The 23,738-nt window shown below is 44.6% G+C and overlaps 1 protein-coding gene across 1 annotated transcript in view; it reads left to right on the forward strand.

Annotated features, from left to right (window-relative positions):
* SHISA9 (shisa family member 9) overlaps positions 1-23,738 on the forward strand; it is a 297,904-nt gene that overhangs the window by 83,246 nt on the left and 190,920 nt on the right. The window lies entirely within an intron of this gene.

A 23,738-nucleotide genomic window follows, 5' to 3' on the forward strand; every position in this document is an offset into this window, starting at 1 on the left:
TTAAGTCATTTACAAGTCATTTATTCTTTAAACCCTGTGTGCTGGGCATGGTTCTAAGGGCTTCCCCTTATTTTAAGTCATTTATTCTTAGATCAGTGGTTCTTAATGCGGATTTTGTCACCCCAGGGAACATTTGGCAATGTATGGAGACAGTTTTTTAAAAAATTAATTTTATTTCTGTATAGTTGATTTACAATGTTGTGTTAATTTCTGCTGTACGGCAAAGTGATTCAGTTATACGTTTATATATTCTTTTTCATATTCCTCTCCATTATGGTTTATTACAGGATACTGAATGTAGTTTCCTGTGCTATACGGTAGGACCTTGTTGTAGTTTGCGTCTGCTAATCCCAGACTCCCAATCCAATCCTTCCCCCACCCTTGGAGACAATTTTGACTGTCGTAACTAGGGGTTGGTGTGTGTACTCTTGACCTCTAGTGCGTAGCGTACATGGATGCTGCCAGACATCCTACGATGCCCAGGACACAGCCCTTACGACAGAGGATTAGTCGTCCGACCCTACACGTCAAGAGTGCTGCAACTGAGAAACCCTGATCTTAGAAATACCATCATGATAGACACCCTTGTCCATTAAACCAAACGTGTCTGACAGACAGATCTCTGGTTTTATATGGTTGATTCCTAGAAGGGGAATTACTGAGTCAAAGATTAGAACCTCTTTGAAGGATCCTGAAACACAATATCAAATTGCTTTCCAGCAAGGTAGAAATATCATTCTTCTAACAGCAGTACCTATTAAACCCCACTCTAGCTAGCATGGAAAATGATTATGCTATAACCCTTTGTTAATTTGAAACCGGAAAGAAAACGCTCTCTTGTTGTTTTAATTTGCATTTCCTTTGATTATTAAGGAGCTGAGTACCTCTTCATATGCTTATTAGTTGTTTGTATTTCTTCTCCTGTGAATTATCAGCTCCTGTCCTTAGCCCACTTTTCTACTGACGTTTTAGGGGTTTTTAATTGATTGGTGGGAAAGTTTTCCTTTGCAAATCTTTTTTTTTTTGGATTTCAAAGGCAACTCAGAACATACATTTTGGACTCATTAGGTATAACTTATTAAATATTGTTTGGGAAGAGTTGTCTAGTAGGGCGATTATGGGTTTTTTAGAGCCTTTCCCGTGTCAGATATAGAGACGTCATTGAAAGTTGATAATATTCTTTGAAGATGAAAACAGCACCTGGGTGTAAAGCAGCGTCCTCTGTGACTGAAGGGAAGGAAATGAAAGTGCCTGAAGTTTGGGGTGTGAATTGGAAATGGAGAGCCAGGAAGTTCAAGCATGTTCTCAAACTGACAGAGCCCTAGTCTCTGGCTCAGAAAAAAAGTTCTCGTAATTGCTGAATAATTACTTAATTAACGTCACTCTCTTCATGGCTCTAGCAGAGTGGGTTGGAAGAGAGGAAGATAAACTGTCAGTCTCTCTAGAGGAATCCAGAACAGTACAATTTTGAGAGTTACCAGGAGTCCTAGCTATTATCCAGGCCCAGGTGTCCAAAAGCACCCACCTTTTATCACTGCGAGCACCTAAGATTAAGGTGGATGTTAAAGGACACATTTCCTTTTGCTATTTTTACATTGATTTTTTAAAAAAAAATGTTATTGAAGTATAGTTGATTTACAGTGTTGTGTTAATTTCTGCCGTACAGCAAAGTGATTCGGTTACACATATATATATTCTTTTTCATTGTCTTTTCCAGTTATGGTTTATCACAGGATATTGAATATAGTTCCCCGTGCTATACAGTAGGACCTTGTTATTGTTACATTGATTTTAATATACACTAGAAAAAATACCTATAGTTAGCTTATCAGTCCCATGAGTTCATGGATATTATTGCTTAGGATGGGAGTAACTAGATATTAAGTAAAAGAGAAGTCATCTAGAACAGTGTCTCAGTACCTAGAGGGTTGTCTGGCATATTGTAGGTGCTTGACGAATATTTGTTGAATAAATGGATATAAATAAGAAATATTAAATAAGTAATGTTATGAATGGTATGAAGATAACAGCCCAGTAAAAACTATGAAGGTGGTAGGAGAATGAAAAGTTTGAGAAACAGTGCTGCTAATATCCTTGACTGCAGACAAAAAAAACGAATCCTCACGGAAGGGAAAATACTGCCTAAGGTCACAGAGTCAGATCTAGAATCTGCTCTAGATCCCAGTTTTTCTGTCTCAGACACCTGTGCTCTTTTAGCCATAATAAAAGGTTGTTTCCAGCAATTTTATCATGGAATTCCCTTCTTCACTGTTGTAACTGTAGTATCTACAGGGGTCACTCTGTCATTTTTGCTTTGGAAATTGACAAGGGGTGACTTGCATTTTGCAAAGGGGTAGTAACCGAATACCCGCGATGTTCTAGGCAAAACCGAGCACTTCCTTTCCACATTTCTAGGAGGTAGAGACGCACCTTATCACCCCATTTCACAACTGGGAAAACTGAGGCACAGAAATATGACATCCCACTTCTAGTGTAGCATTTTCTGTACAATCTATCTGGCCCTGATGCACACACAGCCTGTGGTATACTCTTCGTCTCCATCTTGGATTCTTTCAATTCATCTTTGTTTTTGTTTCTATCTCCTTCTCTAAAAGAGATTACTCATTTCATGGTGGAGGTTGGGTGGAGAGGAGAATGGGACAGCTCAGTCCCTCTGCGAGCCCCCCTGTGCTGACCCTCAGGTAGGTTTTTTTCTGCAGGAGGAAGGAATTGACTTTCTCCTTGTCTTTGAGGTTGGCTTAGATTGCAGAGAACACAGGCAGGACGGGTCATCTCACATCCTGAGAAACTATTTTTGCGTTTCTTCTAGAGGAAGCAACATGGCACAACAGTTAATTGTGTAGACCCCAGAAATAGACACATCTGGATTTGTATCTGGGCTCTGATTTTTCCTAACATTGTGACTTTAGGCACATTACTTTTCTTTTTTTTTTTTTTTTGCTTCTGCAATATACTTATTTTATTGCAATAGAATTATGTTTTTTTATTTTTTATTTTTTATTTTTTAAACATCTTTATTGAAGTATAATTGCCTTACAATGGTGTGTTAGCTTCTGCTCTATAACCAAGTGAATCAGTTATACATATACAATATGTTCCCATATCTCTTCCCTCTTGCATCTCCCTCCCTCCCACCCTCCCCATCCCACCCCTCTAGGTGGTCACAAAGCACCGAGCTGATCTCCCTGTGCTATGCGGCTGCTTCCCACTAGCTATCTATTATACATTTGGTAGTGTATATATGTCCATGACACTCTCTCACCCTGTCACATCTCACCCCACCCCCTCCCCATATCCTCAAGTCCATTCTCTAGTAGGTCTGTGTCTTTATTCCCGTCTTTAGGCACATTACTTTTCTGAGCTTCAGTTTCCTTCGATTAATATACCTAGATCAGGCATGAGGATGAAATGAAACAATATAGAAAGTACATAGGTGCTCAGTTGAACATCGTTTGGTATTCATTCAACAGCCAGTTATCAAGCATCTACTCTGTACAGTGTGTCTGATGCTGGTGACTTGGTGGTGGGCAAGATAGACCCAGCACCTGCCCATGTGGAGTTTACTGTGTGGCAGAGAGGCAGACATCAAGCTGGTAATTGCCCACTTACAATTCCAATTTGTAATAAATACAGGTTGTTTAAGAAACTATATGAAGAGTCTATTTAGACTGGGCGATCCCTTGCCTTTCTGAGCAAGGTATTATAAGCTGAGATCTGCAAGGTGAGTGGGAGGAAGCCCAGGTAGCAAGGAGAATGGGAAGGGCATTCCAGGTGGAGGGAATGGCATCTAGAGTGGCAGCCAGGTGGAGGGAATGACTGGGGGACAGAAAAGTGGGTGGTGAGTTAGGGGCACCTGAAGGAAGACCAGTGTGGTTCCAGCATGAGTGAGAGCGGAGAGTAGAGGAAATGAAGGTAGATTTCCCAATGGGGGGGGGGCAGGGTTCTGTTTACTCCAGGCTCAATATCCCTGGGCTAGAGAGAGAGTCTGGGGACAGCTTTGGTAGGGCCTTAGCGGTCGGGATACAGACTTTGGAGTTCTCCTGAGTGCAGTGGATCAACACTATAAACAAATCATTCTGGCTCCTTTGTGGAGAACAGATTGGAGGAGCCACGGAAGGCAGGCAGATAGTTGGTAGGCTGTGTGGACATCCAGTTGAGAGATGATGGTGACTTGGACCAGGGTGGGAGCCATGGTAATGGAGAGAAGTGGATGGATCTGGGGTGTATTGGACATCATGGAGGACCATATCATCGCTTTGCAAATATTCGCTTTCCGCTCTACCATTGGAAGAAAGTACTTCCTCACTCCGCTGATTTTGGGTTTGGTCACGTGACATGCTTTGGCAAATGCAATATGGGTGGAGCCAACAGAGTACAGTTGGAGAAGAGGCTTTAAGAGGACTTGTATGTGTCTACCAGCCTCTTGTGCTCCTGTCATTTGCCATGAGAATGGCAAGCCCCAGCTCAGTAGTGGTGGTGGTGTCCTATCACCCTGCTTTTGGAATGAGGAGACACATGTTGTAGACTTGAACTTGACCTGCATCCTGAGAATAAACTCAGCAGAGTCAGGCGGAGCTATAACTGACTCACTGTGGTCTTCAACCACTAAGATTTTGGAGTTATTTGTTACTGCAGCAAAACCTGACCCTTCCAGAGGTAGAACTGGTATGATCATTGGATCATAGTCAGGGATATGATGTCATGGGTGAGGAAAATAGCAGTGTCAGGGGTGATTCCCACATTTCTGGCATAAGCAGCTGGATGAATAGAGGTGCCATTTACTAAGATTAAGAAGATCAAAAGTTCAGTTTTGTTCTTGGGAATTTGAGATACCTGTAAGGTGCCCAAGTAGAGATATCAACTCTATAGATGGCCTTATGTGTCTTGGGCTCACAAGAGAGTTCTTGGGATAAAGATACAGTTTTTTTTCTACTGGCATGTGAACAATACTGAAAGTCACAGGAGTGGATAAGATCTTTTGGGCCAGTGTTTCTTGAACTTTGGTGTGTGTCTGAATCTCTTGAAGATGCTTGCTGAGAAAGCAGGTGCCTTGGCCACATCCAAGGAGATTCTGACTCAGTAGGCATTGGGATTTGAATTTTTAAGAATCTCCCCAGGTGATTCTGTGAGGTCCATGGAGCACACTTGAGAGACACTGACCTGAGGAGGGATGTCCCTAACCCAAACAAGAGTGTTTTTTGAATGTCCGTCTGCACTTCAGCCCAACACAAATGATGGTTTGGTTTGGTTTCTGAATTTATTGCTGCTCTTAACTGCTCCTTCACTTGGCTTCTACTTTCACACCGTTGGAGTTCCTAAATCTCAGAGGATTTCTCAAAATGATCATATGGAAGAAGGGCTTGAAAAGAAAGAAAGAAGATGTTTGCATTAATTTCTATGTATTTATTTATATAGAAAAGTCTGCCTTTAGATGATCTAATGAGCATTTTTTAAATTAATTTTTATTGGACTATAGTTGCTTTACAATGTTGTGTTAGTGTCTGCTGCACAGCAAAGTGTATCAGCTATACATATACATATATCCCCTCTTTTTTGGACTTCCTTCCCATTTAGGTCACCACAGAGCACTGAGTAGAGTTCCCTGTGCTATACAGTAGGTTCTCATTAGTTATCTATTTTATACATAATAGTGTATATATGTCAATTCCAATCTCCAAATTCATCCCACCCTCCCTTCCCCGCTTGGTACCCATACGTTTGTTCTCTACACCTGTGTCTCTATTTCTGGTTTGCAAATAAGTTCATCTGTACCATTTTTCTAGATTCCACATATAAGCAATATTATATGATATTTGTTTTTCTCTTTCTGACTTATTTCATTCTGTATGACAGTCTCTAGGTCCATCCATGTCTCTGCAAATGACACAATTTCGTTCCTTTTTATGGCTGTGTAATATTCCATTGTATATATGTACCACATCTTCTTTACTCATTCCTCTGTTGATGGACATTTAGGATGCTTCCATGTCCTGGCTATTGTAATAGTGCTGCAATGAACATTGGGGTGCATGTATATTTTTGAATTATGGTTTTCTCCAGGTATATGCCCAGGAGTGGGATTGCTGGGTCATATGGTAGTTCTATTTTTAGTTTTTTAAGGAACCTCCATACTGTTCTCCATAGTGGCTGTACCAATTTACATTCCCACCAACAGTGTAGAAGGGATGAACATCTTAATTAAGCAGTTTTATCCTGCTTATTCATGTAAATGGTGCCTATGCTGAGCTGCTCTGAGGTTGGGATCTGGGTACCACAGTCTTGTAATCTCTGCCTTCACAGTGGTGGCCACTCAGGTGCATCACTGGCCAAGGGGTGGACGGACATGCAGGAAGCTTCTCGAGTTGGGGTTTCTGCCTGTGTCTCTGGCAACGCCAATTGCATAATTTCTTGGAAATTGCAGGGAGGTGTAACTGAAGTCTCCTGACTCTCAGAAGGCAGACAGCTCCAATTCCTGGATATATCCAGGGCACAGAGGGGGTGATGATACATACATGCCTCTTTTAACATGTTGCCAAGAACTCAGAAACTTTTTGATAAAACTATTAAACCAAAAGCTGCAAAATGGTGACCCAGAAGATGCATTTGTCTTGCAAATACATTTGATTTGGGCTACATAATGTTTTTTTTGTTTTTTCGTTTTTTTTCTTTTAATGAACTTAATTCCCAGCATTTAAAAACTGGAAGGCTTCATATAAAATCCAGATTTTTGGCTTCTCTTGAAAAAAATTCAGATCTGGCAGTGCTGAGCTGGTTTTCCCGCATAGCAACAATCAGTTGGAGGTGAGTAGTGGCTGTCCTTACTTTTAACAGGGCTGAGTTCACCCGTTTGGTACACGCACCACCATACTCTCTTGAGCTTGGTGCTCTAGTTAAGTGCTAGTTACCATTTATCACCTTTTCCAGGCCTACTTGACTCGCTTGTGTTACCAGCATGGCCCCCAGGGCTGCTGCACTGCACACCTACAAGTGATGCCATTCACATCATAGTTTGGAGTTGTGCAGTGCTCAGCTGTACAACTGAACTCAGCAACCCTGCTAGCTGACTTGGCTCCGTGGTTCTCAACCTGGGATCCATGATCCCTAAGGATGTTTGGATGTGTCTCAGAGGTCTTATAGGATGGAAGGGGAAGCCCTGAGGGTGGGACCTTCGAGGAACCTTCAATTGCTTATCTCCAACTTCAAATAGAAAACTTCCTTTTGGTCTATTATTGTGGCATGCTGAATAATATTTTAGTTTTGAAAAAAAAAAGTTTGTTAAGAAAATTTGAAAAAATGACTGCCAAAATTAGTTTCATATAAGGCACTCAGTGCTGAGTTTTCTGGGGATAAAACTGCTTAGCATGCATGTAATCGGCATCTGCAGCCCCCAACTGCCAAATCCTTAGCCTAGAATTTGTTTTAATCAGTATAATTTCCATACAGTGAACTGCCCATAGCTTAAGTGAACAATTCAATGAGTTTTGACAGATGCGTATACCTGTGTCACCAACTTCTCTATCAAGATGAGGAACCTTTCATTACCCCCCAAATTCCCCTATGGCCCTCCTCTAGGGGATGGGTGGTCAACCCCACCCATCCCCTAGAGGAAACCACTGTTCTGATTTTTTCACCATGAAGTAGTTTTGCATACTTCTCAACACGGTATAAATGGAATCGTAGCTTATATAGTCCTTTGTGTGTTTGCTTCTTTTCCTCCTCCTCTAACTGGCCAATCCCAGGGCCCATTGACTCAAGGTCAAAAGGCATTTCTGCTGCTCCCTGGGTCTCCTTCCCGCTCCTGAGACTCACTAGGGTAAATGCAGTTAACTAGGCCTTTGGTTCTGAATTTTGACTTCACAAAGAATCTCCCCTAGAGCACTTTTTAAAAAATTTATTAAAGTATAGTTGATTTACAATGTCATGTTAATTTCTGCCCCTCTAGAGCATTTAAAACTGCACTGCCCCAAGCTAATCTATGGTAGAAAAAAATCGGAACAGTGGCTGATTCTGGGGAGTAGAGGTACGGATTCACTGAGCAGTGACATGAAGGAATTTTCTGGGGTGTTGATGCTGTTCTCTGTCTTGATACAGATTGAGGTTACATGGGCATATGCAATGTTAAACCCATAAACTGGTATACTTCAGATTTGTGTGTTACATTCTCAATAAATTTTATCTCCACAGAGACAAATATAAACAGATATCCAACTTTAGTTAATTTACATGACAGTCATGCAGAAGTATTTAGGGGAAAATATGCTGCTGTCTGCAATTTACTTTGAAATGTAGAATAAAAAAAACCCCACAAGTATGGGTTGATGGGTGGAAAGATGGATAAATATATGATAAAGCAGGAGCAGTAAATGTTAAGTATGGGTTGATGCATGGAAAGATGGATAAATATATGATAAATCAGGAGCAGTAAATGTTAAATGTAGAAGTTAAGGTGTGGGTATATGAGTGTTCACTGTAAAAACCCTTCAACTCTTCTGTGTGCTTAAACATGTTCATAATAGAAATGCTGGGAAAAGTGCCAATTGCCCAGGACCCTCCCCCGGATAAATGGATTTAATTGGTCTGGAATGGGGCCTGGCCATCAGTGCTTTATAAAACTCCCTGTGATGAAAAACCACTGACCTGACTTAGAGTAATGGCGTTCGGGCTTTACAAAGTGCCTATTATATGTCAGGACCGTCCCATACAAGGTCTCATTTCATCCCCCACAGCAGCTCTGAGTGATCAGAGAGGTTTCTGTTCATTGTCACGTGGCTACAAATTGGAAGAGCCAGGTTTGGAAACACCATGCTCCGTGTCCCTAAACTGTGACCTTTTATGAATCCCCTTCACATGTGCCAGGCATGGTAATAAGCCTGCAGAATTTCACTGCTTCTCCCTGCAATCATGCCAGGAGTTAGTCCTGATATCCTCATTGTGCAAAAGCAGAGGCTAAAGGGGGTTAAATCACTTCACAGCTGTTCATTCATTTGATAAAGATCTAAATGCCAGGCACTGCGCGAGGAGCTGGCCATGCCCTGGGAGAGAGTCAGCGGTCCCTGTCTTCATAGGGCTTACACTCTAGTAGGAATGTAAGCTCAAAAATGCATTCTCAACTAAGTATTGAATGACAGTCATGATCTATGCTGCAGAGATCTAATTAGAGGGAGCCGTGAGTGCATCTAAAAAGGATATTAGATGGAGCCTTGGGGATGGGGAGGCCGTCAAAGAAAGCATCCCTAAGAGAATAACATTTAGCTGAAATTTGAATAGTTGGTGTTGTCAAGGCGCGCACATTCCACTGCAGGAAGCTGAAATTTGAATAGTTGGTGTTGTCAAGGCGCGCACATTCCACTGCAGGAAACAGCATGTGTACAAACCTCAAAGTGGGAAAGATTTCAGCCAGGAGCAAAAAGGACAGTGTGGTTGAAGCAGAGTGAGAGACGGGAGGGGTCTGGTGTAGAATGAGCTCAGAGCAGTACGCAGTGGCCAGAATACACAGGGTGTTATCCCCCATGGGCGTGACCCAGGACTTTAGCCCCAAATCACCGGGGAGCTGTGGAAGGGCTTCAAACATGGGAAAAACATGACCCATTTTGCTCCAGGTTATGTAAGTTCTGAAATGGCCAAATCCATATTTAGACCCAGATCTCTCTGCCCTCAAAGTCTTTGTCTCCTTGAGCTTGATGGATTCTGAACTTTTCAAATGCTGGTGTATTTCCAAGAATTACTTGTTTTGGCCATGTACAAAAACCCAACCTGCTAGAATGGCAAGAAATATTCTCTTTGTTATAAGACAACCTGCGTATACTACTAACAACAACAAATAATAATCAGAAGTGACAACACCCATAATATTCTGTGGGGCAGGACTAATTAATGAATGCTGGATAAGCCTTGAGCTGGCCATGCATTCATTTTTTTTACTGAAGTATAGTTGATTTACAATGTTGTATTAGTTTCAGGTGTACAGCAAAGTGATTTAGTTTTATGTATATCTATATAGAAATAACAGGTTCTTTTCCCTTATAGATTATTACAAGATATTGAATATAGTTCCCTATACTGTGCTATACAGTAGGTCCTTGTTGTTTATCTATTTTATATAGAGTGGTGTGTATCTGTTAATCTCATACTCCTAATTTATCCCTCCTCCCACCTTTCCCGTCTGGTAACCGTAAGTTTGTTTTCTATGTCTTTGTGTCTATTTCTGTTTTGTAAATAAGTTCGTTAGTATCTTTTTTTTTTAGATTCCACATATAAGTGATATCTATGGTATTTGTCTTTTTCTGACTTACTTCACTTAGTATGATCATCTCTAGGTCCATCCATGTTGCTGCAAATGGAATTATTTCATTCCTTTTTTATGGCTGAGTAGTATTCCATTGTGTGTATATCTATCTATCTATCTATTCTTTAAGTCTGCCTCAAAGGGGCTATAGGAAAAAGCCCAACTTTTGACAGATCTGGAAGGGTCCCTAGTGACCGACTTGTCCATTTTAAAGAGACCCAGAGGAGAGATGTTATGCAGTCAAGGCTCAACAGGGAGCCTGTGGTTGTTCAGGGACCAGAAGCCAGTTTGCTTGATGGCCAGGTCTGTGTGTTAAATGCCTTCAAAGTCAGGGCCAAAGGAATGGTCAGTGGTGAGGCCAGAAGGCTGGCCTGGCCAGTTCATGCTCTTTTTGTGAGCTAAGGTAAGGATTTTGATTTTATTCTGAAAGCCCCGGGAAGCCACTGGAAGGCCGCAGGCGTGACCTCAACCAGATTCACCTTTTACAAAGAGATCTCTAGATGCTTGATCTAGAGGATCTAGAGTGGATTGGTGCTCTCATCCAGGTAGGAGACGATGGTGATCGAGGCTAGGGTGGGATGGGGGAGGTGTTGAAAAGGGGAGAGATTCAAGTAGTATATGGGAGATACAATCAACAGAACCTGGTGACGGTTTAGTTCTGATGAAGGGAGGGAGAGGCCTCCAGGATGCCTTCTGGGTTGGTCCATTGAGATCACTGGAGGTGCCATTCCTGAGATGAAGGTAACTGAATGGTTTGGGGAGTTGGTGGGGAAGAAGAGTGGCTCCGTCACTCGATTTGAGGCACTGTTAAGTTTGGGACACTTGGGAGACATCCAGAGATGCCAAGTCAGTTGTTGGATAGATGAGTCTGGAGATCAGAAGATATATCAGTGCTGGAGATTTAAACTTACAAGTTTTGGAAAGTTTCAGGACAGATGAGATCAGCTGTTAAGCATAGGGGGAGAAGAGGCTGGGTGTGGGTGAAGGACAACAAATATTTATGAAGCACCTACTATGTGTCAAGTCATCTTGCATCATGCAAGCACCAGATGGATGGATACCCATTTGGCCAATGACCAAAATGAGGCTCAGAGAAGTTAAGTCATTTGCCCAAGGGCATACAGCTAGCAAGTGGTGGCAGAGACGCAATTTAAATCCAGGTCTTTCCCTTTTCCGCTTCTAGAAAAATATCTCCCAGGAGGGTCCTGGGGTTGACTCTCACTGGCCAAATCTGAATACTTTCTCATCCTTGCTCCCATCACTCAGGCCAGTGGGACCTTCTGATTGGCCAGGCCTGGGACAAGGGTCAACCCCTGATGCTGGCCCCGCTGACCACATGGCTGGAGAGTGGGGGAGGGGAGGAGCTGTGATCAGAGAAGGGGGAGTGGGTACTGGTGGGGACAAGGAGCAGGTGCTCTTTGCAAACAGACACTCTGCCCCTTGGGCACCAGCATCCCAGGGACTGCTGCCCGTTTGGAAAAGCATTGCTGCCACATGGTGTCTCTTGGGTGACCTAGGCTTGTGAGCAGGGAAGGTCTGGAGCAGTGGGAGGCTCTTATTTCAGAGAGTTGAGCACAGAATGTTGGAGTCCTTTTCGATTGCAAAGTCACCCACAAAGGCATATGTCTCCCTGCAGCTTAGGCTACAGATGGGCAGTGAAGCCACGCGCACACACACACACACACACACACACACACACACTCCAAGAGACTGATTTCAGACGAGCTTTTATTAGCTAGCATATCATCTGTGCAAAGAAGAGACTCACATTTGAGTGTTTGCATCATTTGAAGGAAAGAAAAATAAGCCTGCCAGACTCTCTCCTTCCTCCCCCAGAGGAAGGGGCCAGGGTGACCTCGGCAATCTGAGAGAGTGTGTTTGCTCTGAGCACCTTCCCCTTGGCTTGTTTCCTAAACTTGGAATGAGAGAGGTCAAACCACTAGCCCACCAGCAGGGAGACAGTGGGGAGGAGTGTGTTCCCACTTCCCTGCTCCTATATCAACACACCAGTCAGCCCTTGACACTCGGTCAATATTTATTGAGCACTTCTCTGTCTCTCCAACTTGTGGCTGAGGGCAAAGAGGATGCCAGTGAAGCGTGACTCAGAGCTCTGTCCTCAAGGACTCTGCAAGTCACCTGGGGACTTGATTCATTCATTCATTCATTCATCAGACATTTTATCTGTCTTGTTCATTACTGTAGTGCCAGTACTTTGCATGCTGCCTGGCTCACAATAGGTATTGAGTAAATATTTGTAGGATGCACAAGTGAGGGAAGACATGAGAAAATGAAGTGTGTTAGACCCTGTGGCAAAAGGACTGGGAACCTGACTTCAGAAGTTTATACTCACTGGGGGGACAGAGGCACCCATCACCAAATGTGATGTACTCTCTCCTCCAGCCTACTTGGCTACACCTCGTGTCTGACCCCACTGGCCACTCTCTGGCCTTTGAAACTCACCCCTCCCTTGGTTTTCACGTTCTACTTTCTCTTCTGCTTCCTTCCCTTCCACCTTTCAGACCATCCAGCTCAGGCTACTCTTTTCCTACCTGTCTCCAACTGTAGGTGTCTTCAGCTATCTCTTCATCACCCTCCATACCTTCTGCACACCTGCTGCCTCAGGGATATTTCAATGCTGATGAGCCCCACGAAACATTCCTTCATTCTATCAACAGATATTTACAGGGTACTATCCACGTGCCTATTAAGGGTCTGTTCTAGGTGTTAGAGATAATACAATGAACAACACACACCAAGTCCTTGCCCTCAAATTGAATGTCTGTCTCCCACCGTCAACTCTCTTTCTTGAGCTCCAGACTCATGTAGCCAAATGTATATATGACATTCTCTTGGACATCCAAAAAGAGATTCACCCTCTCTCCCACCAGACCAGCCCCTCCTCCTGTTTTATGGATCTCAGCAGATGGTTTTTTCTACTACCTGGTTCCCCAAACCAGAGAATAGGGCCTCACCCTAGACTCTGCCCTCTTCCCACGTCTCCTACACGGAAAGGGTCCCAATCCTGTAGCTCCTGCCTCTCCCGTATCGGCCTCCTCTTCTCTACCCTCCCCCACAAGTGCACCTTATCTCTTGCCTGTATTTATTGCCATGGCTGCCATATTGGTCTCTCTGCTTTTGTTCTTTCCTCCTTTCAACTCATCTCCCCACTGCAGCCACAGGGATCTAAGATCCTAATAATATCACATTGCTCCATTACTTAAAAAGTTGAGGGCCTTCCATTGCCCCAGGGTGGGGACGCAAGCTTTTAAACATGGCCTTCAGGGCCCATCATGACTTGCCCCCCAAACCCCGTACGCTTGCCCAGCCCCGGCGCTCACATGGACCATGCAGACGTGCTCTCAGTTCCTCAAGGGTGAGCTCGCAACCCTTTGCCCGTGGCTATACTTCTTCTTCTTTGTAGCTGTTTCTTACAGTTCCCTGCATAGAACTGGCCTCTCCCTCCCTCAGACCCTTCTTGTGCCCCATCATCTAGCTCTGCTCCTATATTCTTTTTTTAAAAAATTAATTAATTAATTAATTAATTTTTGGCTGCGTTGGGTCTTCGTGGCTGTGCAGGGGCTTTCTCTAGTTGCGGCGAGCGGGGGCTACTCTTCGTTGCGGTGCGTGGGCTTCTCATTGCGGTGGCTTCTCTTGTTGCAGAGCACAGGCTCTAGGCGCACGGGCTCAGTAGTTGTGGCTCGTGGGCTCTAGAGCGCAGGCTCAGTAGCTGTGGCTCACGGGCTTAGTTGGTGCATGTGGCGCAGTTGCTCTGCGGCATGTGGGATCTTCCCGGAGCAGGGCTCGAACCCGTGTCCCCTGCATTGGCAGGCGGATTCTTAACCACTGCGCCACCAGGGAAGTGTCCTGCTCCTATATTCTTATTGCATGTGTGTGTTTACATGACTCTCTCTTTTAAATCCCACAGTGGGAGGAGCCGTGTCTTAGTGTTCCCAGTGCCTGGCACTCGTAGGTGACCGTAGCAGGTGTTATTGGCGCCCTGCCCTTATTCCTTCAACTTTCCCCTTTCTCATTCCAGCTTCAGGTTTCTACCTGCAGGCACGGGTGATGCTCTGCCTAAGGGCTTTCTCTGACCTCAGGAGCATGCCTGGGATGTGAATGGAGCACGGTGGAAGTGTCAAGGAGTTAACATCTTAGGGAACATTGGTGGGTAAATAATAATTTAAAACATCTGTTAAATACAGATGGGCATTGGGGGATTAATAGCCCAGCTTTCTTACTCCTTGGGAGCAACAACGATGAGATGAATTTTACACGCTCTACCAGAGGTCCCCGTCACGAATGTGCTCCAGTTGTGTCAGTGGTAACTTGCTCGTTAACACACCCTGTCCTCATATCATGTCCCCACTCCTCTCCTGGGACTTCCAGGGATCGTCATCTCAAATAAACTGGTGCACCCACAGCTTTGTCTCTAGGTCTGCCTCTGCCCAACTAAGATGGTGCCTTTAAAAATGTTTGATGATTGACTAAACGAATGTAATACAATGACTATAAAATATCCATACAACAGTAAGTGAGCAACATGAGACAGTTTATAACCAACAATCAGCAATTTCAAAGCCTTTGTAAATCAGAGGAGAAGGACCCCAGTGAGGACGGGGAATAGTAGAAGTTAACACTGAACGGGCATTGACTAGGTCCCAGGCTGTGTTCTAAAGGTGTGTGTCTGTATTTTTTCTCATTTAAACATCACAGCAGCTCATGGACAGGCTATTATAATAATCCCGCTTCACAGATGAGGAAGTAAGCTGGGGGGCTGTAGGTGGAGGAGCTGGGAATTGGCTCCAGGCAGTTTGGTTTTGAGCTGCATTCTGAACCGCTGTGCCTTGTAGATGGGATGAGACTTGATGAGGCTGGAAGGGGTTGGGAAGGGCATTCCAGGAAGAGGGGTTAGCAGGAACAAAGGCAAGATGAGAAAATACAGGACTTGCTCAGGGTCATACACCTTGAGGGGAGTTTTCTTTTTGTTTGTTTTTGCTTCTTTTTTTCAGTTTTACTGAGAAATAATTGACATATGTCACTGTAATTGCTGTAAAAATAATACACTCGTAATAAAGACAAAAAGAAACAGAAAAGCAAATTCTGAGGCTGTCATATAGACATAACTACCGTTAACATTCTCATCTACTTCTTTCTAATAAAAGTGGGACTTCGTTTATTTGCAGGAAGGCCTGCATTCTGCAGCGATCTCATTTCCGCCTCCATTTTTCCTGTCCCCCGTATTATTTTCAGCACCTGGGGATGTGGGGAAGGCGGAAGGGCCGAAAGCTGGAATCAGAAACCTCTGAGGAATCTGGCTACACATGCTGCAGCAGCAGATTCTCTTCTGTAGCTTTACTTATTTTAGGCAGAGTTTGCAAGAGTCTCAAATGCACACTGGAACTTAGATTTAAAAAAAAATCACAGGATCCCAGAGCCCCGCAGCCAAGGTTGCAAACTCAAGTGCCTGCAAGGGCCAGGCAGGCAAGGTGAACAACCCGATGGAAGATGGTAAATGGCAGCACCCATGTCTGGCCTAGAGGAGGCAGGCTGCACCCCACTGCAGCCCCTCATTGCTGGGTGGGGATGGGGGCTCAGCGTGGCTGTGTTTTCCCTTCTAGGAAAAAGAGAAGCCAGAAAGCCAATTTTTAAAAGGGGAAACGTCCCAAATTGTAAGTACTGTCAATAAATTAATTTAAAAAACATTTTGCAGGCTGACTTTGAGGGGCTCAAACAAAATGTGTCAATGGATCAGATTCGGCTTATAAACTCCCATGTTAAGACTCCCTAATCAAGACAATAGAATATTTTGCTTAGCTTGACAGAATCCATTTAAAATAAATAATGAGAAACCAAGAAAATCTTTTTTTTTAAAAATAAATTTATTTATTTTATTTATTTATTTTTGGCTGCGTTGGGTCTTCGTTGTGGTGCGCGGGCTTCTCATTGCGGTGGCTTCTGTTGCTGCAGAGCACAGGCTCTAGGCGCGCGGGCTTCAGTAGTTGTGGCTCGCGGTTCTAGAGCGCAGGCTCAGTAGTTGTGGCGCACGGGCTTAGTTGCTCCGCGGCATCTGGGATCTTCCCGGACCAGGGCTCGAACCCGTGTCCCTTGCATTGGCAGGTGGATTCTTAACCACTGCACCGCCAGGGAAGCCGCCCAACTGAATCTTAATGTCAGAATCATGAGTGTTACAGATTCTTAGACTTAAAACTCTCTCTTAGATACTTGGCACATTCAATCACTGGAATCACAGCCATAGAATTTTAGGGGAAGTCTCAGATACATAAGATCATATAACCAGAAAATCAGAATTATTAGCATTATAGGTTTTTTGAGTCTGGACCTTTACTCGTTAACCTCTAAAACCTCATAATCAAGCATTACTGGAATCAAATGCCTTCTACAGCAAGTATCTGGCCTTTAAGAAACACTAGTTGAATTAATATACTTGGCAAATCTCTGCTTGAATGAACTGCGCCCCATCCCCCCCAAGATATTCTTGTTCATTTCTTCCAGAAATATTTTTATTGAGCACCTACTAAATATGGGCATCAGAGAACCAGAGAGACATAGTGCCTACTGTAATGCAGCTTACATTCTTGTGCAGGTGGGCAGGCAGAAAACACACACAAAAGATAATTTTAGACAGTGATCAGTTCTAAGGAGAAACCAAGCAGTAGCATTACAGAAAGTGACATGGTGGGATGATCAGGGTGGACCTCTCCTCCTTTTGACAGGAGACCCAAATGATGAGGAGGAGTCAGCCATGGGAAGATCTGGGGGAAGGGAGTTCCAGGCGTGGGGAACAGCAAGTGCAAAGGCCCTGAGGTGGGGGATGAGCTTGTGTGCTTGAGGTGTAGGAGGAACACCCGTGTGGCCGAAGCACAGTGAGTGGGAGGGGGAACGTGGTGGGGGAGGTGAGGCCAGATTGCCGGGCGGCAGTGCACCCTCTTTTCATTTCAAAGAAATGAGAAACTTTCAGCACATCTGTGTCTAACCCGCTGCCCACTACCCATTGTATGTAAGTGCTTGCTAGGTGTTATGGATGCACAAATCAGGTCACGGAGAATGAGGTGGGGGTGTTAGCACCGCCCTGGGCCACAGCTTCATACAAGTGTCCACAGTTGTGTTTCCTCGGTGCTTTTGCAAGCATCCTCTTCTATACTTCAACCGTCTGCTCTCATCACTGCTGTCTGTGACATCCACTCTTCTCTGGTCCTGCAGTGCTGGGGTCCTGTGTCTCCATCAGTGACGGCCAGACGGGGAGGAGAGACAACTTTCAGAAGTGTGTGTGAGAGCTGTCACAGCCTCTGTGCTTGCTATCTCCATGGTACCCAGGCAGGGGGACAATCTAATTAGGCTATTTTCAGCATCCCGGAGGGAGGGGGAGTGGAGGGAGACAGGGAGAAGGGGGCCTGCCTTTCCCGCTGCCTGTCTCTCTCTCTCCCTCTCTCTCTCTCTCTCTCTCCTTCTCTGAAGTTATTATTGATTAAGCAGTCAGGGGCCACAGAGGCAGGACCTTTCCACGCTTTGTGCTGGGATCAAAAGAGGCTTTTTGGCAACACGGTGGGCCTTGCCAATCGCATCAGGACCCCAGGGCTGGCAGGCTTCCAAGCGCCCAGTGCTAATGAGGTCTGAAGCCTACAGCTTTGACCTGAAATAGGTCCCCTGCAGGCTCTTTGTCCTCTGCCAGGGCTGGCTGCCGCCAGCTTCCTCTAGAATGATGGGCCCAGAGACAAGGATGCTGGCAGCCCTCTATTTTTTTAGCCTGGGTCCTGCGTTGGCCTTCAAGGCTTTTGCCTGTGATATTCAGGGCCTTGCAAGGAAGCTGGGCTTTCCTCTGCCTGGAGCACGTGGCCAGTGGCTCCTGGAAGTGACTCAGGGGCCATGGACTCAGTGGAAACACTCGGCTCTAAGTTCCAAGGGGCCAGGGGCACATCCAGTTTGCTTGTCCCATGCCCCAGCATCTAGCACTTAGAGGTTCTAAACATTTAGTCACCAAATATCCTGCTATGAACTTGAAAGAAAGCTGACTCTAAAGGGCCATCTTCTTTAACTCACAAGGCACCACTTTTCACATTTCCCCATTTGCTCCTGCTTTGCCCAAACTTGGTGGATCTGTACGTTAATGTAGTCAAACCAGGTTGGAAAAGAATGCATACCTTTAGAGCTCTTACTGGACATAGAAACTGTGCCAGTTGAGCTACCTGCACCATCTCATTTTACCCTCATACAACTCAATGAAGTAGGTATTTTTATTACCCCCATTTCACAGATGAGGAAACTGAGGCACAGAGCAGTTAAAAGAATGTGCCTAAGCTAACACAGCTGGTATCAGATTTGAGATTAACACCCAGGTTTGCCTGACTCCAGAGCCGGGCGGATGAGCCTGGCGGATTCTCAGCTTTAGGATTCAAAGGAGTTTAATAGGTTAATAGGAGTCGTGAATCTCAAAGAAGGGGCATTTCCTACAATCATTAGACTCTTCCCTTTTTATTTTCTGGGCACACTTATTAACATCTGGCAGCATCTTGGGAATGGCTGCTTGTAGGTAATTAAACAGAGCAAGTGATAGTGTCTTTAATTAGTCCAATTCCCTCTCTTTCATTTGTGCTTATTTCCTTATGTTGGCAATAGCTCCAACAGGAGGGCTTTACAATCACATCCCCTGGTTATTCCTTCTGACTCCAGTAAGAGAATGAACACCAAAAGGGGCATTTTCAAAGAGCATCTCATGTTGGGTTACTGCTTTGCACCAATCTGAGATGTGATGCTGTCTATCACAGTAGAGGGCTGACATGGATTCTGAACCAGAGTTAAGGCAGTTACACACACACACACACACACACACACACACACACACGCACACACATACCCTCTGATGAATCAGACCTCACTGTGGAACTTTGTCCTTTTGTTTCAAATATTACAGAGTCACAGGACTTCAAAGACATCCCTCTGATATTTTTCCATTGATGTATTCCCTTTCACCCTATTATTATTTACCTGTTTGATGTGTGAAGATGTCTCGAAGGTGGACGCCTCACCTATCTGCCTGGTACTTCCCTCCTTCAGTGTCTAGTAGAGGGCTGGACATGCAGAAGCACTCAACAAATGACTGGTTGGTGGGTCTTCTGCATTCATCAGCATTGCTATATCATCATCATCATCATCAAAGCTACCATTTACAAATTTTTAAAAATTTATTTATTTTTTGGCTGCGTTGGGTCTTTGTTGCTGTCCGTGGGCTTTCTCTAGTTGCAGCGAGCAGGGGCTACTCTTTGTTGTGGTGCACGGGCTTCTCATTGCGGTGGCTTCTCTTGTTGCAGAGCACGGGCTCTAGGCGCACGGGCTTCAGTAGTTGTGGCGCATGGGCTTAGTTGCTCCGCGGCATGTGGGATCTTCCCGGACCAGGGCTTGAACCCGTGTCCCCTGCATTGGCAGGCGGATTCTTAACGACTGTGCCACTAGGGAAGTCCCAAAGCTACCATTTTTTGATTGTCTTCCATGTGTGGACACTGGCCTGTATGGTTTTCTGCCAGGAGCTGGAGCACTACAGCCCATGGGCCAAATTCAGCTGGCTTCCTGTTTTTGTAAAGAAAGTGTTATCGGAACATAGCCATGCCTATTTATGTATGTATTGTCCATGGCTGCTTTTGCGCTGCAATGGCAGAGTTGAGTAGTTGGGGCAGAGACTATATGACCCTGTAAAGCCTAAAATATTTACCATCTGGCCCTTTACAGAAGAAGTTGACTGAACCCTGCTTTATACACATATGCATTGTCTTTTAATTCTCGTGACAAACTTGAAAGGCAATGCTCCCATTTCACAGATGAGAAGATCGAGGTTCAAGGAGGTTAAACACTTTTCCCACCTGATAAGTAGTAGATGCAGGACTCAGGTCTGCATCTCTAAAGCCAATGCTTTTTACTCTGCCTTATGCTTCCCATTCCCCAATACTGCAGAAAATTGAGAACAGATTGGATTTTTTCACCTTGATGTTTGAACCAAGTTTTCTGAGCATCTGGGGTTGATTCTGTTGTGGGCTTTGAGGGCACTGCCAGCCTAAAATCACTCTAGAATGCAGTCAGGATGCCTGGGTAGTTTGCAGCTGGAGGGGACTGTTGCTCTCTGCATAGATACACAGATTCCCTCCTGGAGATCAAAGGTGTCTGGAGCAGCTGATTCATCAACACCTTTGAAGTCTGGTTCCAATTTCACAAAGACAAATTAATTTCTTTAGCTTCTTAGCTGCTGATGGTTTCAACCCTCCTAGAGCTTTCAGCTGGAAAGTCTTCCCCGCCTTTCTCTACACCATGGATTCCTAGAGCTGTTCTAAATCTTCGGTGACTTATCTACGCAGGGAAGGGAATGGGTAGTAACACTGAATTCACAAGCATAAGTCCATGCGGTTGGTTGTGTAATGTGTGGTGATAAAGGCAGAGAATATTCTTGTCTCTGGAAAGAAGACACAGGCAGCTAGTCTCCCAGTTCGTGGTGTTTCCATCACTTAATTTGTGTTGGGCAAATCCTATGAGGCTAATAACCAAACCCAACTCAGCACATTCATTTTATTGGTTGATTGATGGATGGATTGGACCTCTGACTACCTTTATATTGAAAGTATTACAAAAGCATTACATCATGTGTTAAAGGAATGGGTCTTGTGGGAAATCATGAAGGGACGTGAAGTCAACACCATCTTGGAAATCCAGTGACATGCTGTCTTGGTACTTTTTTTTTTTTTAAAGAAAGTCTATTATTTTAAATTTTATTTATTTATTTATTTATTTATGGCTGTGTTGGGTCTTCGTTTCTGTGCGAGGGCTTTCTCTAGTTGCGGCAAGTGGGGGCCACTCTTCATCGCGGTGCGCGGGCCTCTCACTATCGCGGCCTCTCTTGTTGTGGAGCACAGGCTCCAGACGTGCAGGCTCAGTAATTGTGGCTCACGGGCCTAGTCGCTTCGTGGCACGTGGGATCTTCCCAGACCAGGGCTCGAACCTGTGTCCCCTGCATTGGCAGGCAGATTCTCAACCACTGCGCCACCAGGGAAGCCCCTTGGTACTTTTTAGACACTTCTCTAGGACATTTAAAAACACAGTCCACCTTCCCTGGTGGTGCAGTGGTTAAGAATCCACCTGCCAATGCAGGGGACACGGGTTTGATCCCCGGTCCGGGAAGATCCCACATGCTGTGGAGCAACTAAGCCTGTGCGCCACAACTACTGTGCCTGTGCTCTAGGGCCCACGAGCCACAAGTACTGAGCCCACGCACTGCGACTACTGAAGCCCATGTGCACTAGAGCCCGTGCTCTGCAACAAGAGAAGCCACCGCAATGAGAAGCCTGCACACCGTAACGAAGAGTAGCCCCCGCTCGCTGCAACTAGAGAAAGCCTGCGCGCAGCAACGAAGACCCAACACAGCCCCCCCGCAAAAGAAAATGATGATTTAAAAAAAATAATGTAAAAACGCAGTCCCCAAGAAAGGCAATTTTGACCTAGTGAGCATCCTGTGGCATTAGGAATTTCAAAGTACATTTTGAGATGATGAGCAGGAGTCTGTGAATGTTTATGTATATGTTGGGGGTCCCTGACCCATGGGAACCTTTGCTCGTCTGAAAGGATGGGATCTGAGATTTTGTGCAAGGCACTTTTCTATACATTATCTCATTGGAACTACATAAACAGATTTCTGTGTTGGAATGATTACCCCCATTTTGTAGAAAAGGGAACTGAAACTCAAAATTATTAAGTAATTTGTTGAAAGTCTCATGCTACTGGCTAAGCTGGAATTCCCATTTAGATCTGTCTTATTGAAAGTCCTTATTCTCTGAAAATAATCAACAACAACAACAATAATAATAGTAGATGAGACAGACTGCCAACTATGTGTCAGGTGCTATGGTAAGCACTGTCCATGGATTATATCATTTAATCCTTATGATAACCTTATGAGGTAGGTTATTATCCCCATTTTACAGATAAGAGAAACTGAGGATCAGTGCAATTAAGTCACTGGCTCAAGTCTCCTCCGCTTGTAAATATCGGAGGAGGGGCCTGAATACATCCTTGTGTGACACCAATGCTGCAAGGGCATTGCCTCTGCTAACTTCTGCCCTTCTCAAGTCATACCAATTCATGCATTTGGCCCAAAATGTCTTTCCTTAAGGGCCATCTCATCTAATTCCTTCATTCAACAAAGGATCAACTGGGCCATAAAGAAATCCCCTCATGCCCATATTCCCTTCTAAAAGGAGATTTTTGGCTACTTTTAAATTTTTATTTATTTATTTTTTAAATTTTACTGGAGTATAGTCGACTTACAATGTTGTGTTAGTTTCAGGTGTACTTCAACGTGATTTAGTTATACATATACATATATCTATTCTTTTTCAGATTCTTTTCCCAGATAGGTTATTACAGAGTATTGAGTAGAGTTCCCTGTGCTATACAGTAGGTCCTTGTTAGTTATTTTATATATAGTAGTGAAGTGTATGTTAATCCCAAGGATTTTTGGCTACTTAACGGAGAAAGCTGTGAACTTGGACTTCTTCCTTGTACCAGCCAAGACCATTCGCTCTTCCCCAAGTCCTATCTTGTCCCCCACTGAGGGGCAGCTCAGAGTCCCAGCCCTTGATTGGACAGAGGCAGCCACATCTGGACTCCCGCCCAGGCCAGCCTTTGTTCCCAACTCTATGCCTGTCTTGAGAGCATTCGTAATCAGCAGAACCCTACTGTGGAAAGGGCTTCTTGAGCTAGTGTTGGCCTGGCTTCCCCTTATCATTCATGCCCTGCACTCAAAGCTTTGGCCCCAGATCTGGCAAGAGGGATCTGGCCTCCAGTCTGAATTTAGTCTCGCACCAGTTGCCCCCACTTCCTGAGGAAGCTATTTGAAAACGGTCAGTTAAGACCAGTTTCTCAGCATCTCCTGTTCCCTTCCTGGTTTTTTCTCTTGTTCTCCTTTCCTACCCTCAGTCTGTCTACCCTACCTCCTAGCATTTGCCCAGCACACACATCCTTCACTTCATGGGTTGTCTTTTACAAGCTATGCCTTTGAGCAAGGTGGGGGAAAAGGAGGGTGTTCCACAGGGATGAAGGTGATTTGCAGAGTAGCAGAGAGAAGAGTCCCAGGTAGGTTATGTGCAGACTTTCCAGTGTTCTCTCTCCTTCCATCCCAGTCATTTCCAGTCCAGGAGAGGCACTGCAGCTGGAAATATTTCCAAAATATAAGTCTGCTTAAAATTCCTTATGGATTCCCAGTCACCTATCAGCTTTGGTCATACAATTTTAATGTACATAACTATCACCTGGTGAGCTTGTAAAAATGCAGATTCCTAGGCCCTGCTTTCAGCACACCTGATTCAGTAGATGTGGGTTATCTGTATTTGCAAGAGCCTCTGGGAGATACTGATGCAGATGGCCCAGGAACTGAGCT

This window comes from Balaenoptera musculus, chromosome 15, assembly GCF_009873245.2.
Source record: "Balaenoptera musculus isolate JJ_BM4_2016_0621 chromosome 15, mBalMus1.pri.v3, whole genome shotgun sequence".
In the NCBI taxonomy this organism is placed as follows: Eukaryota; Metazoa; Chordata; class Mammalia; order Artiodactyla; family Balaenopteridae; genus Balaenoptera; species Balaenoptera musculus.